Source organism: Nicotiana attenuata, chromosome 1, assembly GCF_001879085.1.
Source record: "Nicotiana attenuata strain UT chromosome 1, NIATTr2, whole genome shotgun sequence".
NCBI lineage: Eukaryota > Viridiplantae > Streptophyta > Magnoliopsida > Solanales > Solanaceae > Nicotiana > Nicotiana attenuata.
Genome location: NC_031989.1, coordinates 15389467 through 15407368, shown reverse-complemented (window position 1 = coordinate 15407368; position 17902 = coordinate 15389467).

The following is a 17902-nucleotide window of genomic DNA, read 5'->3' as shown; positions in this document are numbered from 1 at the left end:
GAACCCTAGAATGAGAAAGGCTTTGAAAGGTCATTGACCTGAGTCGGAGAGGTCGGAATCATACTCAAACAACTATAGCACGCTAGAGCAAGGCCGGAGATGACCGGAGAACCCTTAATAGACAAAGGTCTAAGTAAAGACCTTCGAGGTCTGGCCTCGAATCTTCAAGTATCGAGCACATAGGAGCAATAGGAGGTGAGTATAGGGGCCTCACAACCTGGGAAGCCATTGATTCCGGTGAGTTTCAAGGTGGGAGATGATGACAGTTCAGGGAAGGTTCGAGAGTGTTTGAGAGACGAAGGGATTCAAAGGCGGCGTCTCAGATGAAATGGCTTAGGGTTGGGGGGTTTGGGAAATTAAAAAGGCAAGGGGAAATCATGGCCGTTGATCATTTTGATCAACGGCCTGGATAAAAGGGGAGCCGGGCGGGTAAAAATAAACGGGTTAGGGGGTCGGGTAATTTAGGATTTGGGCCGGTCCAATTGAGATTAAAACTGGGTTAAATGAGAGGTCCATTTGGGCTAAAATTGAAATGAAATAGGGCTAGATTTTAAATAGCCACTTTTTTCCTTTTTATTTTATAAAAATAGTAAAATGATTTCCGAAAATAAATTAAAGGTGCTAAATTAGTTAATAGTATATAAATATTAGATTAAAAATACTGGAATCCAATTTGTAATTATAAATGCAATTAATTCTTAAAATAGGCAAAAATGATAATTATTGGTTTTGTACTGTTAAAATATGGCAATAAATTGGTTTAACAATCTTTTAAAATTTGAAAAAAATAATAAAACACTTGGATATGGTTATATATGCATATATATATATATATATATATATATATATATATATATATACACACACACACACACACACACACACACACTATTTTGAAAGTATTTTGCATATAAAAATATACAGGGAAAAATTGGGTGTCAACATCGATCACCTTTGCGGTTCACATAAAATCAGTGTAATCTTTCTCAAAAGAATCGGCTCAGGTATGTTAAGGTTATCCCTTCTTTCTTTTGGCATGATCCATACGACACGAACAAAACGAGGAAATGCAGAACTTCCATAAATGACTCTATTCATGGAAATACTAGAGATGCTTATGTTCTTGATTCCCCATGTGTCATATTATTCTATCATCTGTTCATGGGTCTTAGAAAATACGTAAGTTGATAAAGTTTACTTCATGATATTAATCAGAGGCATAATGGTCTTATAATGTTCCGAGAGATTTTATTGACATACTTCTCATGCATTGCATTCATTTATACATGCACATTGACCCATGACTAGATGGCATTATATAAGCGTGTATATATATATATATATGGTTATATGCACCACTACTTGATCAGCTGGTATACGTTGATGATTTTGCCCACAGTGGCCGAGATGATATGATGGGCCCTCAGTGGCTTGATGATATTATGAACACATGTACCTATGCACGACATGACATTCATACGCATATGCATGCCACTATAATTATTTCATGATCTACAGAGCTATCCAGACTTACAGGTTGAGTCCTTTACTTCTTGTTTCTTCCATGCTCTTTATATATTTATTTACATGCCTTACATACTCAGTACATTATTCGTACCGACGTCCTTTTGCTGGGGACGCTGCATTCATGCCTACAGGTATAGATAATCGATTTGACGAGCCCTCATAGTAGACGAGGTTAGCATTCAGAGAAGGATCGGTAAGACTCCACCTCATTCGAAGAGCAGCCCGGCCTATAAGTCATCGTGTCAGAGTTTGGCTACGGACTTATGGGTAGGCCGGCGCCCTGTCCTGTTTGATGTTTAATACTCTTAGAGGCTTTGTAGACAGAGGTTCACTTTGTACAGTATGTCAGAGGCCTTGACGGCCCATATGTATTCATGTTTTAAGAACAATGGTTCATTGATACAATGTTTACCCACTTATAGTTATACATTACGAGTTGTGGCCATGTTGGCCCATGATAGTTACAAAGAAAAAAAAAGTTGCAGAGTGGTTCGCTTGGGCTAGTGCGGCACCGGGTGTCAGCCACGCCTTCCCAGGTTTGGGGCATGACACCGGGCGCCCCAAAACTCCTACCAAAACAGGACGCCGGCCGATTTGTGGAACAACCATATAGCGACGAGGCCGCTCCACCTGCTATTCCAAAATCTTTGAAAATGCCGCCATATTTGAAAATATATGACGGAACAATGGACCCGGAGGATCATGTGACCCACTATGTCACTGCAGTGAAAGGCAACGACCTTGCAAAAGAACAAGTATCATCCATGTTGCTGAAGAAGTTTGGAGAGACCCTAACCGGTCGGAACCTGACTTGGTACTCGCAGTTACTTGCACGCTCCATAGAAATGTTCGAAGAAATGGCTGATAAGTTCGTCACCGCCCATGCCGGGGCCCAGAAAATGGAGGCAAGGGTGAACGACATATTCTCCCTCAAGCAATCTCCTGGCGAGGGACTCAGGGACTTCCTCACCCGGTTCAACCGTGTAGGAATGACCCTTCCGAATGTATCTGAAGGAATGGCGGTGGCCGCTTTTCAGAATGGGCTGAGCATAGTGGGTCACGGGAGACCAAAAAATTGCTAAGCCGACTCATTAAATACCCTCCAACCACTTAGGATGAGATATACAATGCCTACTGTGCCGAGGTAAGAGCCGACGTGGATGATCTTAACGGGCCTACTCAACGCCTGACCTCGGTCCAAATGGAGTTTAGGAAAGACCGAAGAAAGGACAACAAAAGAGATCTAGCAGGGTCACAACCTAATTGAGAAAGACATCAGCTTTACGTCAGAGGCACTCTCATGCCACCTCCACGTCACGATGAAGGTCCATCCAGGCTGTGAACGGGAACCCACCGAAATGAAAGAGGTATGCTCCCTTATTATCAGCTCACAATTTTTGTGTTTCCCTCTCAGAAATAGTCTACACATTGGAAAAACTTGGCCTAATGGTAAAATGTCCACAGAAGATGAAGTCCGACCCAAGCACCAGAAAGTCAAACGCCCTCGGCGAATTCCACCAGGAACGAGGTCACAAGACCGAGGTTCGCCCTTAGATAGGAGGTCGTGAACATGCTTCACCAAGGGCACCTAAAAGAGTTGATGAGCGATCGAGGGAGGGCCAACTTCGCCCGAGGGCGAGAACAACATTAGGGGACGCCCAAACCACCTTCCCCCGTTCGGACCATTCAAATGATCATCGGAGGAGGCGAAGACGCGTCAGTCAATAGCGTGAAGTTCACCACCACTCACAAGCTCAAACGGTCAATCACCCACGAACGGTATGACAAACTTGAAGAAAGCATCATCTTCAATAGGTCGATACCCATGGTTTGGTCTTTCCTCACTATGACGCCCTTGTCATTACTTTACACGTTTTCGATATTGATGTAAGACGTATCATGGTCGATGATTGTTGATACCCAATTTTGCCCTCATATTTTCTCAAATAGTATATATACTCTCAAAATAGCATGTTTGCCTTATTATTTACTTTACAAATCTATACAAGCATTTTTCATAATTTTCCATAATTTTTAAAGGCTCTAAATTAATTTATTTCTACATTTTTATTATATAAACATCTAATAATTATCCTTTAAATTATTTTGGGATTACTTAATCATCGAGACTTATTATTTACACCAACATGTATGTTTCATAATATTTTACTTCATTTTTTCTATAATTGCATTTGCATTTGCTAAATGCACATTTTTGCAATAATAGCCTATATTCATATATAATTACATTACTTGTGCCAAAATAAGTTTTTATATTTTTATAATGTTAGGCTATTATTTTCAATCATTTTTGTGCATAAGTAATTTTTTTTTTATTAATTACATTTATAAATTATTTTTTTGATAAATGTTGGGTATTTAAATAATAGCCCACTTTTAACCAATTTTTTGGACCAAATAAATGACCCAAAACCCCAATACTCTAGCCCAATAACCCCAGCCCAAATGAAACAACCCCTGACCCAAAACTCGGTCGGTGCCCCATCTCCATGACCCGCCCGTTCCAAATTTTTTATCTTGGTCGTTGATCTCTCAAGATCAACGACCCTTGTTCACCTTTCTCTTTTAATTATCCCATCACCTACCCAAACCCTAATCCATTTCCCCTTTGCCTCGCCGCCTCATTACCCCTCGTCTCTCCACCTCTCTGAAGAACCCTAAAAATGTCGCCCCTAAATCTTCTCCTAATCCAACCAAATATGGGATTCAATGGTTGTTTCTTGCCATATACGACCCATTTCTGGTACTGGCTATTCTCCTATAGTGCTTGCCTAAACATGGAAAGCAGATCTCTCCAAAATTGAACCAAAAATGGTTCAAATCCTTGATTTTTGAGTTTTATTCTGTCTATATTCATCCTATGCTACTATGAGTCCGATTTTTATTTATATTCTCTTGATATTTACTTTCCCTAAAAAACTAGGGTTTGTAGTCTCCTAAATTAATTTTTCAGACCTATTTGTATATTCATTTTCCTTGTTTATTGCTTAAATCACTCCGTTACCGCTTGATTTTACTATTATATAAACCCCTGCCCCATTCCCTTCTAGACAAGACTTCAATCGCTAATTTTCACTTAAAATATTGGGGCTTTTACTCTGTGTTCACTTGTTATTTTGTTCTGTTTGGTTCTTGGTCGGCTGAAAGCTAAAGCCACCGGATTTCCTGCTTTCCGACCTTTCTGGGGTGTGAGCACTGCCCTGGGTTCTTGAAACCCTTGGAAACTTGATGCATCTGAGATTCTGGGTCCTGATTGCTGCTTTCTTTTTTGTTGAGCAATAACTGGTTAATTTCTCAGCCTTCACAATGTTTATTACATTATGTTTTAATTAACATATCTATGATTTCTGAAATTGCCTGACTAGATATAATTCCTTGACTCTCTTCATGTGTGATTCTGCCTATAAGTTGTTAGCCCTAAATAATGCAATTTATATCTAACTTAGGCAATTTGGACAATTCGAAGCATGTTTAGCCTAATGTTATTGATAATCTGAGTGTTTGCATTGGTTATATGGCCTAATCCATGCTTCCTGCCTCATTCTGAATTTCTATAGCGATTTTATGTTATTAGTATGCCCTAATCTGCTTAAACTTTCACTCTAGTTATAATTTGTTCCTATGACTATGCTTGTCACTTATTGTGTTCTTGCCCTATCCAATTCTGTACCTCTAACAACTAGTTATCCTTTAAACCAGTCTTTCTTGACTGATGTCCTCTGTGACATGTGATTCTGTTTGCTTTATCAAGTATAAGTTATACTGGTTTAATCCCCGTGTTTAGCGTAATTTGATCCTTTAGGTCTTGAACTTATTGCATTAGTGATAACTGTTTGTCTTACTTGGCCTAATGTTCCTGTGCCTATGTACTCTGTCATCCCAGAAGTCTAAGACTCCTTGCCTCTTATACCCTGCCCCAATATGTTATATGATAATTTGCAGCATTAGCCCGTTTCTTGAGTGCATGCATCCCCTGTATTGACATGACCATTATGTGATCGCTTTGTAATTGTAAATGCTCTTCTAAAACTTGTTATTTTACTACTATTGGTTGCTTCCCTGTTCTAAACCTCTAATTCTGGGCCGGCTGAAAGCCAAGGCCTCCTAAACTTCTCTATTAACCTCCCTAGTGTGAGCACTGCTCGGGGTCCATTTCGAGACCCTTGTGAACTCTGACACACTAGGGCCTAAGGTTCTTTGGCCACCTTTCCTGATTACTCAATTCTGTCCCTCTCTATGCCTACTGAATAGGCCTATTGGTTTGTGTAAATGACTGTTTCCTGGATCTTTTGATCGATGTTAGGTATAATCCAAGTTCTCTTGTGGTTTCTAGGTTATGGTGAAACCTGTATGGATACGAAATTGAAGGCCTGGCTGGGCTGGGTATACTTTAGGTCTGTCTTAGGCCCACTATAGTTATTTCTATCACTTTGTAATTTATTTCATTACCGGGCATGTAATAATTCTTTTAATAATAATTGGGGTATTAGTAAAATTGAAAAAATGGGTCTATTCTAATGTTTGCATAAAAAGGGTAGAAATCCTGCATATAGGATTTGAATGTTTAATTTATTCAACATGTTTTTCTTTTATGTGTTTTGTTAGATGACATGTTTATAGGACACAAATAATTTCACCTGTGCACATGTTCATTTTCACTCATTGTTAACTGCCTACTAGATTGTAATACATCCATTATTTGTTCAAATTGCTCCATGTTAGATATCATGCCTATAGGATTACATTGAGTAACAAATCCTCGCTCTTCACAATATCTGCGTAGATATCATGCCTATAGGACATAATCAAATTAGCTGCTATTTCTGTTATTCCCATCATACTGCCCGCCTAGAAAGCATGCCCATAGGAATGAAAAGATAAAGAACCAGTTTCAAGCGCTAATTCTTAGAAGTCCTGCCTATAGGACTCTATTGCTAGCCCAGAAAGTATGCTGATTAAACACTAGTATTTTTGAACTACCAACTGTTTTACTGCCTTATTTCGCAAATGAATTAGAAAGCATGCCTATAGGGTATGTAGTACTCACAATCTGCCAAATTTGTTGTCCGTAAAAGCAGCACTGCTTGTATGTTTAAAATTCAGAATCACATAGAAGTCATGCCTATAGGATTTAAGGACCCCATTTCATATTAATTCTGGAACTTGTCACCTGCTTAATATGTAAAACCTGATTGCGTGCATTTGTTGCTTATATGTGGAGGTAAATTTGAGCAATTTACTGCCTTTATGTGTAGTCCTACATGTTTTTGGATGTTGCTTAGATTTATCATTTTGAGCAGCCTAAGTTAAGTCTAGAACCACCCAAAATAGAGGTCCAAATGCCTCCTGGGCCATAGGCATGGGACGGATAGTGCGGGCATAAGGCACAGTTTAGAATCAACTAGTGCGCTTAGGTAAAAACTTAAAGATAGTAATCGGGTAGCAGGAGATGATAGTCTGTGCCCGCTGAATAATACGAGTAACTCCCCATCTCGAGGGAGTTACGAAGTATTATTTATATTGCACGAGGTGATCTTTTAAGCTAAAAAACTTAGGACCCCCCATCTTGTCTTTAAATCAATTATTTGTGTCTTTTAATAATGAATTTTCCCAATCTTCTTGCTTTCTTTGTCTTTGTTTGTTTGACCAATTCATGTAATTCGAGTTCGGCCGGGACCCACAGTTGTGGACCTCGAAGAGTGCCTAACACCTTCTCTTCGAGGTAACTTGATCCCTTACCCGATCTTTGGTGACGCAAACTGGTTAAACCAGAGTTATTTGCAAATAGGTGCCCTAACGCATCTCAAATGCGTTAGGTGGCGACTCTCTCTTTTAACACCTTCCTTAAAAGAGTTGTCACGTGTCGAAACCCGATTTCATGAGAAAAAGGGGCACGACAATGATTGAAGCAGCGCGTGCATCATCCATCCTCGAGTTCTCACCCAAATGAAGTTCGAGGATAGGATAGTGCCATGGTGCATCACACTAACATGTTTTAACAATGCAGGTGAGTGGACATCTAGAGAAATCACGCTGCCCGTCTTGGCCGGCGGCGTCACCTTGGAAACCACGTTCCACATCTTTGATCAGGATACACCGTACAACGCCATCATAGTCCGACCATGGATACATGTAGGGGTGTTCATAAAAACCCGAAAAACCGAACCAAACCGAAAACCAAACCAAACCGACCAAAAAAACCGATACTGTTTAGGTTTGGTTTGGTTTTGGTTTTGAATTTTAGAACCGATCAAATTTGATTTGGTTTTGGTTTTAATAAAAAAATAACCGAAAAAACTGAACCAAACCGGCTATAAAAGTAGCTATTTAAATTTAATATTACACCTATATATATGTATTTTTATATAAAGTTTCTATTATAATAATCTAATTCTTTGCCTTTACATTCTAGTTTAATTGGTAGTTTTCTTTTGCTAAGTACAAGAATTTATTTCATGATAAAAATAATAAATTTTTAATTGAGTACTTAAATTATTCATCACTATTTACTTCAATTATCATCAATATATCTTGGTACATGATAGATTTCTCAAAGAGCAATTGATTTGATAGTGTTACGTTGAAAATATAGTCGTCGGAATATGTATTTGGTAGTGTATATCTCATATTTAAGAAAAAACACGATAAATAACCAAAAAAAACCAAAAAACCGACAAAAACCGAATCGATAAAAAATCGACTTAATTGGTTTGGTTTGGTTCCGATATTTGAAAAACCGACTTACTTGATTTGGTTTCTTTTTAGGGAAAAACCGATCCAAACCGAACCATGAACACCCCTAGATACACGCCATGAAATCTGTCCCCTCCAGTTTGTACCAAGTTATTAACTTTCCCACCCCTAGGGAGTATTCTGCATCCGGGGAGAGCAACACCGGCCCGAGAATGCTACCACATCGCCCAAGATTGCACATACACCCAACAGTCGAAAGGAAAAGCTGAGGAAGCATAGCTATTAACGAAGTTGGGGTTGAATGGCGAGGAAACGAAAGACGTCATCAGCGACCCTGAAATCATAGAAGCCACGGGGTCAATCATAGAGGACCTCGACCCCGTCCAACTAGACGACGATAACCACTGCAAGAAAGCTTTTATCGGCCATAAACTCCAAGATCCAGGTAAATTTCATCAATTCTTAAAAAATAACATAGACCTGTTCGTTTTTTCCCATGCAGACATGACAGGTGTCCCAAAGGAAATAACAACTCACAAGTTGAACGTCGACCCACTTTTACCCCCCCCCCCCCCCCTCAGTAATGCAAATCAGACGAAAGTTCAACTTTGCAATAAACAACGCAAATCGTGAAGAGGTCGAGAAATTGTTAGTGAACAGTTCTATTAGAGAATCTAAATACCCTCAGTGGGTCGCCATTGTAGTCATGGTGAAAAAGAAGAACGGTAAGTGGAGAATGTGTGTGGACTTCACAGATTTGTAGAAAGCCTACACAAAAGACACGTTCCCGCTGCCCCATATCGACCAACTCATCAACGCCACAACCGGGCACGAACTGCTGAGTTTCTTGGACGCCTACTCGGGCTACAACAAAATCCTCATGCAGGAGGAGGACCAGGAAAAAACCACCTTCATCACCCACTAGGGGACGTACTGCTACAGCGTTATGCCGTTCGAGTTAAAAAATGCGGGGGCAACGTACCAGAGGCTGGTGACCAAAATGCTCAAAGATCAACTCAGCAAGACCATGAAAGTATACATTGGCGACATGTTGGTCAAGTTAAAAAGAAAGGAAGACCATATCGACCACTTGAGAGAGGCCTTCGACATACTCAGAAGGTACGACATGAAATTAAACCCCGAGAAATGTGCTTTGCATGACATCTGGAAAAATCCTCAACTTCTTGGTGTCATAACGAGGCATCGAGGTCAATCCCGACCAAATCAAGGCCATAGAAGGAATCCCAGAAAATCTAACCAGCAAAAAACAAGTGCAAAAGCTGACCGGCCGAATAGCCGCCTTGTCAAGATTCATCTCGCGGTCCTCCGATACGTGCCACAAATTTTTTGGCGTACTAAAAAATGATAATGGACTCCAGTGGAATGCCGAATGTGTCAATGCCTTAAAGAACTAAAGTCCCACCTTTCTTCGCCACCGTTGCTCGCTAAGGCAGAACCCGAAGAACGCGTCCTCGTCTACTTGGCCATGTCCGATGTTGCAGTAAGTGCAGTCCTGGTACGAGAAAATAAAGGTACACAATCTCTTATCTATTACATCAGCAAATCTTTGGTCGACGCTGAAACGAGGTACCCCCACCTCGAGAAGTTAGCTCTGGCCCTGGTCGTAGCTTTAAGGAAGCTTAGACCTTATTTCCAGTGCCACCCCATCTCGGTTGTCACGACTTTTCCTGCAAGGAGTATCTTGAACAAACCCGAATTGTCGAGTAGATTAGCCAAGTAGGCCATAGTGCTGAGCGAGCACTATATAACCTATCAGCCGCGAACAGCGATAAAGTCGCAAGTTCTTTCCGATTTCATCGCCGACTTCACTTCGAAGATAATGTCCAAAGTCGAAAGGGAAACTGCCATTAGTTCTACCAAAATACACGACCAATGGTTCTTGTACACCGATGGCACTTCTAATGCATCAGGATCTGGACTGGGACTCTTGCTCGAGGTCCCAGCAGGCGAAGTGGTTCGCTAATCCATACGATGCCCTGATATGACTAACAACGAGACTGAGTATGAGGCCGTGATTGTAGGGTTAAAATTAGCACTCAAATACGAGCACGGCGAGTCATCCTTCAATGCGACTCGCAACTCGTCGTCAATCAGGTCACAGGGGCTTTCCAAATTAAGGAGCAACGGTTACAGAAATATCAGGCCGAGATTTGCAAACTATTACCCGAGTTTGATGAATGCCAGCTCGATCAAATACCTCGAGCGCAGAATATCAAAGCGGACGGCCTCGCCAAATTGGCAACAGCCACCAAAAGCATAACCGGAGAGGGGAGACGTGGTTACTCTCCTCCATTCATCACTAGACCAAATCGAGGAACGCTCTATAAACCTAACTTGGGTATGACACAATCGTATTATCTCATACTTGCAGGACGGAGTGCTCCCACCTGACAAAAAGGAAGCCAAGAAGCTTCGAATGCAGGCGACCGGGTACATCGTCGTCAATAACGACTTGTACAAAAGAACATTTGGTGGCCCCCTAGCAAAGTGCTTACGGCCAAATCAAACACGGCGCGTCCTCGAAGAAGTACATGAAGGCCGGAGCTCACACTGGCAATCGATCTCTCGTCAGATGCCTCATACGAGCAGGCTACTATTGGGCTACGATGAAGAAGGAAGTTGCCGACTTCATCAAAAGGTGCGAGCAATGCCAAAAATACGCCCCCATGATTCACCAAGCGCGCGAACACCTTCATTCAGTCACCTTGCCCTGGCCTTTCATCAAATAGGGAATGGACATCGTCGGGACCCTCCCAGCGGGACGAGGTAATATACGATTTCTTTTAGTTCTAACTGACTATTTCTCCAAATGGGTAGAAGCAGGTGCATTCGCCCAAATACACGAACAAGAAGTAATCACGTTCATATGGAGAAACATTATATGCCGCTTCGGCATCCCCAAAGAAATTAGCTGCGACAATGGTCCCCAGTTCACTGGAAAAAAGACCGTCGAGTTCTTCGAAAAACGGTACATCAAAAGAATACTCTCCACGCCATATCATCCCGCAGGCAACGATCAGGCGGAATCCTCCAACAAAATAGTATTGAATATCATGAAAAAGAAACTCGAAAACGCCAGGGGACTGTGGCCAGAAGTGTTGCCAGAAGTGTTATGGGCATATCGCACCTCGCCAAAGACGAGCACAGGGGAACGCCATACTCACTAGTCTATGGGACTGATGCAATGATATTAGTTTAGGTCGGGGAGCCCAGCCTAAGATACTCAAAAAAAAGCGGGACAAGCAAAGACGAGAACAGAAGGCAAGACCTCGATGAAGCCGAAGAGCGAAGAGACATGGCCTACATAAGAATGATAGCTCAAAAACAACAGACAGAGCGGTACTACAACAAAAAAGCCAAAATCAGGCCACTCAAAATCGGGGACTATGTACTCAAAGCCAAAACACAAGCAAGCAAAGACCCACGAGAAGGCAAACTGGGAACCAATAGGGATGTCCCATACAAAATCACGGCGGCAGCAAGAAAAGGGTCATTCCAGCTGGAAACAATGGAAGGAAAATTACTGCCAAACAATTGAAACGTCGCCCATCTCAAATACTTCAACTTCTAAAGATAGACGTCCCCTGAGTCGTACTCTTTTTTCCCTTACCCAAGTTTTATCCCAGTTGGGTTTTCTGGGGGAGGTTTTTAACGAGGAGATGAAGGGAGCGTCTCGAAGTTTTAGGTAAAAGTTCATCGATCGACCTATCAACTACTTTTCCAGGTCGACCAATGAAGGGACTAGATGGACTGAGACTTCTGTAAACTTCTCCAATGTATGCATGAACAGAGCAAAAACATGTAAACTTCTCTAATGAATGTACAAACAAAGCAAAATACGCAAAAACGCGAGTTTTTTTATATCTGCCATGTTCATACATTACGCCAAGTTAAGAGTCAAACATTCGACCTCGCTCGAATCGACTCACATTCAACCTTGCTCAAATTTATTCACATTCGAACTCGCTCGAATTTATTCACATTCGACCTCACTCGAATTTTTTCACAGTCGACCTCGTTTGAATCACTTAAGAGTCAAACATTCGGTCTCGCTTGAATCGACTCACATTCGACCTCGCTCGAACTTATTCACATTCGACCTCGTTCAAAACACTTAAGAGTCAAACATTCGGCCTCGCTCGAATTTATTCACATTCGACCTTATTCGAACCACTTAAGAGTCAAACATTCGACCTCGCTCGAATCGACTCACATTCGACCTCACTCGAATTTATTTACATTCGACCTCGTTCAAATCACTTAAGAGTCAAACATTCGACCTCGCTCGAATTGACTCACATTCGACCTCGCTCGAATTTATTAACATTCGACCTCGCTCGAATCGACTGACATTCGAACTCGCTCAAATTTATTCACATTCGACCTCGTTTGAATCACTTAAGAGTCAAACATTCGACCTCGCTCGAATCGACACACATTCGATCTCGCTTGAATTTATTCACATTCGACCTTGTTCGAATCATTTAAGATTCAAACATTCGACCTTGCTCAAATCGAATCACATTCGACCTCGCTCGAATTTATTTACATTCGACCTCCTTCAAATCACTTAAGAGTCAAACATTCGACCTCGCTCGAATCGACTCACATTCGACCTCGCTCGAATTTATTCACATTCGACCTCGTTCGAATCAATTAAGAGGCAAACATTTGACCTCGCTGGAATCGACTCACATTCGACCTCGCTCCAATTTATTCACATTCGACCTCGTTCGAATCACTTAAGAGTCAAGCATTCGACCTCGCTCGAATCGACTCACATTCGACCTTGCTCAAATTTATCCACATTCGACCTCGTTCGAACCACTTAAGAATTAAACATTCAACCTCGCTCCAATCGACCTCGCTCGAATAGACTCACATTCAACCTCGCTCGGCTTTATTTACATTCAACCTTGCTTGAATTAAATAACATTCAACATTGTTCGAATCAACCAGCGTTCAACCTCACTCGAATTAATTAACATTCGACCTTGTTTGAATCAACTAGGTCAATAACTCTTACAAAGAAAAAAGCATGCGAAGAAAAGCAAATAGAGCCAAGAACATACAACAAAAAGTCAATAGTCATTCCATTCCAAAATATGAAGTATCTTACAAAGGGCCAAAAGACCCCCTCTGGAAAAAAATAAGAGAAAGAAAGAAAAGAGCAAAAAGAAAAATTAAGTACAAGATCACACTGAATCATCTCCGCCAGCGCCATCAACACCTTCATCGCCCGGCCCAGCAACACCATCTCCACCTTCATCGCCCGGCCCAACAACACCATCTCTACCTTCGCCCGTGCCATCAGCATACTCGTCATCGTACCAAGGATCGGATGCAAGCCCATCCAAGTCCTCTTCATCGTCGCCATTACCCAGCGTGGCGGGGTCATAACCACAACCAAGCCTGGCATCACGTGCCTTAACACGGGCATCTTCGAAGTCGGCCTCAGGAACCTTCCCCGCCGCCATCAAGCTCCTATATATATCCATATTTGCCTCAACATGGATCCACATCTCGTACAAATCACGAGGAATTTTAGGGAAAGCGGAAGCACGAGAGAAAGAAGGTCGAACCAACAACTATGACTTCTCAGCCTCAAGGGCGGCGACTTGCTCACTTAGGCTAAACACTTCTTTCTCAAGCCCACCAATTCGCTCATCAAGTCGCGTCTCTCTCAGCACGGCCATTTCCGCATCGTTGCACGTTCAGACCTAAGAACATGGATAAATCTCTCTAACACCGTTGCCTTTGCTGCAGCCGCTACCCGAGCCTCCTCGGACCTCACTAACTCGGCCACCTTCTCAGTCAATTCACCATTCAGGCCGGCAACTCTAATTGAGTTTTGCTCAAGCTCAGCCCGCAAGGTTGCCACTTGCGCTTGAAGGTCGACGCATTCGGCCACAACCCCCTTGCTCACCTCGAGCTCGTCGTCCTTGGCCTTGAGCAACCCCTCGAACTCACTGCATCTACAAATAGTTCGCACAAGCTCCTCGCCTTTCTGATCCAATTCGGCTCTAAGGGACTGGAGATTACCACCTGTTCTAAACCGTGCACGCATCTCACGGTAGTTGTTATGATAACAGATATACTTCGAAGCCATCTTCTGAAAAATGACCTTCTGCCTCTCTTCTCGACGGTCACTCTCGATCTCCAAAATAAAAGTATAAAAAGAAAAGGGAGTGAGAAAAAGACCAGTAAAGATAGAAGAAAAAGACAAGTTGCAGAAATGTTAAAAAAACTCACCCTCAAAGCCATCCCAGATATGCCCAGTGATAGGTCGGAATCCTGGAGCGCCTGAAGGGTCCTCTTTTCGGCGACAGAGCAAAGAGGAGCGAAGGAGAGGACCATGCTCATCGTATCCTCCAACAAATCGCAGTCCAAAGGGATTACAATCGAGCGAGAGGATCCATCCGTTCTCACCTCCACCCGTGTAAGCCTTTCATCGAATATCCTCGCCTTCTCGGGATCGACATCAGAGCCAGATTCATAATAATCTACAATCACTCTCTTCGCCCTCTCTTCAGCCTAAGATGGAACGTTGGCCTGCCCTGACGTTGACAGACCACTCCGAGGAGTGATCACAGCCACTTCTAGTCGCCCCCTTCTTCGACGGAGGTGATCTCCACATCCGAAGGAGGCATGGTCTCTACATCCAAGGCCACATCGCTCCTCAGCTCGGTTGTGGTCAACTCAGGTCCATTCCCTGCCGGCTCCTCTCCGACCGCTCTCCTATCATCTCTATCCTTCGCCTTTTTAGCAGAGCCTCTCCATCTTCGCCCTGGTCCGACTCCTCGACCAAGTGAAACACTGTAGAAGCTGGAATCTCCGCTTGTGGCAGCAACTTGGCGACTAGGACCATGCGAAGCCGGGGTCTGAGAAATAGCAGCGGCTTAAGCAGGTTCACTTGCAGCCACCGCGAGTATGGGCCCGACAGAAAATACCCAACTAGCGAAAAGTAGGCGTAGGAGCCCTCGCCCTCCTTGAAGCCCTTCGACCTACAAACAAATAAAGATAAATAAGAGATAGGATAGAAAGGACGATATAAAGTTCAAAACTATCAAAGTCAAAGGTAACTCACCGGCCGCAGGTCTACGCCCAAACCTCTCATTAAATTGCGACCACTCGCGAATCCCCACGGTATGAGGCAAAATCTAACTCACCTAGTCGCGAATGTCAACAACTAGTGAAGGAGGATCCCGCACGACTGCAAAAAGAGAAGGAGAACGATCAGATCGCCCAAAATAAACAACAATGTTATTTGGCAGAAAAACACTTACGAGCAAAGTTCCACTCCTCGGGGAATCCGCTGGGGTTTGATACCACGTGCTCTGTCTTCACGTAGAAGAAATTTTCCCAAAAACGACGATTAGTTTTATTATCCATCTTCACCACCAACCCCTTGGTCCCGCGGTGGTGCATATGAATCATCGTTCCCCTATGAAAACTTGGGGCGAAGAGGTGAAGAAGATGGCGGAGAGAAATACCACGGTTGTACAGCTCTGCGTACTTGATAAGCATAAGGAAAAGCTTGTATGTATACGGAGAGAGCTGAGCCGGGCACACATTGTAAAAATGGGAAAAATCCTCCGCCAAGGAAGGAAGGGAAAGTGTGTAGCCAACAACGAATGGATACGCGTAAAATGCACAGTACCCCGGGCGATGTATTTGCACTACATCACTACCAGCATGGATGATTTCAACGTGGGCCGGGATTCGCACTTAGCCCTAAATGTAGCAATCGCCGTCGCATCCATCTCAGAAATGACGGGTTCAGGCTCACCCTCATATGGGTTCTTGAAGTCTGACCTGGCCGAGCATGGAATTATTTTATCCACGATGGGGAAGTTCTCGTCCTCTACCATGGCTGCTCCTTCTTCATAAGGAGGTATGTCCACAGTCAACGTTATAGGATCAGAGGAATCACTAGCCATTTTTCTGATTGTTTGCAAAAAAGAAATGCAAAAATGAAGGAGATGACAATAGCAAAAAACTCGAGTTTCAAAGGCTCTAGAAATACAACAGTTCAAATGAGAAATACCCATCCCTATTTATAAGAATATGGGCACTCCAACCGAGAAAGCCCAAACGCCGCCTCATTTATTTCGAAACGGAAGAGGCACGAAAAACTATGTAACGTATTGGGAACATGCGCCATAATGACGCATGATGAAATGATGTCATTTCAAACTGACGTAACAGTTTGATGTGNGGAAGCACCACGTCATCAACCGTCTCCGATAAAACGGGGGTACTCCTCGGCCAATGTGCTCAGATTTTCAAAATTGCAACTAGCGAAGTCCGCCACCGAGCTCGTCCAAAATAACCCCGACGGGCGGAGGGACTAATTGTATGGGTCAAAATCTAATCAAAGAGACCTCGCCTGAAATAAGGAAATCAAGAATCAATTAGGTCGAGGTCATGCTTAAGAAGCAACACTGGTGAGCCAAGCAGCGAATGTCGAGGTCGAGCACTCAGATCGGCCAAAACGGCTAGTTTAGAAATAAGATATTTCTAAAGAATATTAAGAGGAGTTTTCTCTGTATTTGTGCTTTCAGTAGGTAAGGGGAATATCCTATATAAGTTGGAATAGAGAGAGAAAGGAGGATCTAATTTTCTATCTTGATAAGCTCTCTCTAGAGAAGTTGACTCTCACATAACTACAAACATTATCTTTATACAAGATTCGATTTGCTATGTTCTTCCAAGTTACCCGCATCGGATCCGATAAAGTATTTGATATTCCCATGTTTGGTTATCTTACATCATTGTCAGAGGGAGAATCATCCACCTCATTATTACATTTGGGTGAATTGTTCTCTTTATTTAAAGCTATTATCATTCATCATATTTATTGCTTGTCCTCATTCCCTCATTGATTCACAAGAATGTCATTAGATCTCCTTTGGCTTTTAATAGCTTTAAATGCGGTTTCTAGATTATTACTACCCATCAATCTTGGATCTAGGATTTATTATATTTAACTAGAATTTACTTATTATCATTTACTTAATTAGTTTAACAAAAAGATTTAACATCTTTTGGTCAAACAATTATTACTGTTGTATTTAGTATATTTCATTGGTTGTATTCACTATATTTCTATTTTTATTCAGTGTATTGTACTATTTTTTACTGTATTTTAAACTTAAATGTATTCACTGTTTATATTCTGTTCTATTTTAATGTTTGTATTCAGTGTATTTGAATGTTTATATCTTGTAGTCGTGCATATCGTATATGCATGAATACAGGTGTATTCAGCTGTATTAAAGAAATACAGACCTTCAAAATACATAAATACAGGCAAAAAAATATATCTAATACAAAAATACAATATGTTTGAGTGAAATTTGTATAGAATATAATGTATTTGTATCATTGTATGTGACTAAATAGCAAAGAAGAGAATATAGTTCGTCGGAGATGGCGTTTTTCGGCCAAGACTCCTTGTATCGCTTCACTACCTCTTCCATTACAATTTACAACGCTTCCAATTCGACCGCTTCTTCCTCTTTTCTCTCTTACTTACCGCGCTAAGAATACCTCTTTCTCTTTAATCTCTCTGTCGCCCAAGATATCTCTGCTTCATTTTTTTATTATAGGTTTACTTACATATTTCTGATTTTGAAAT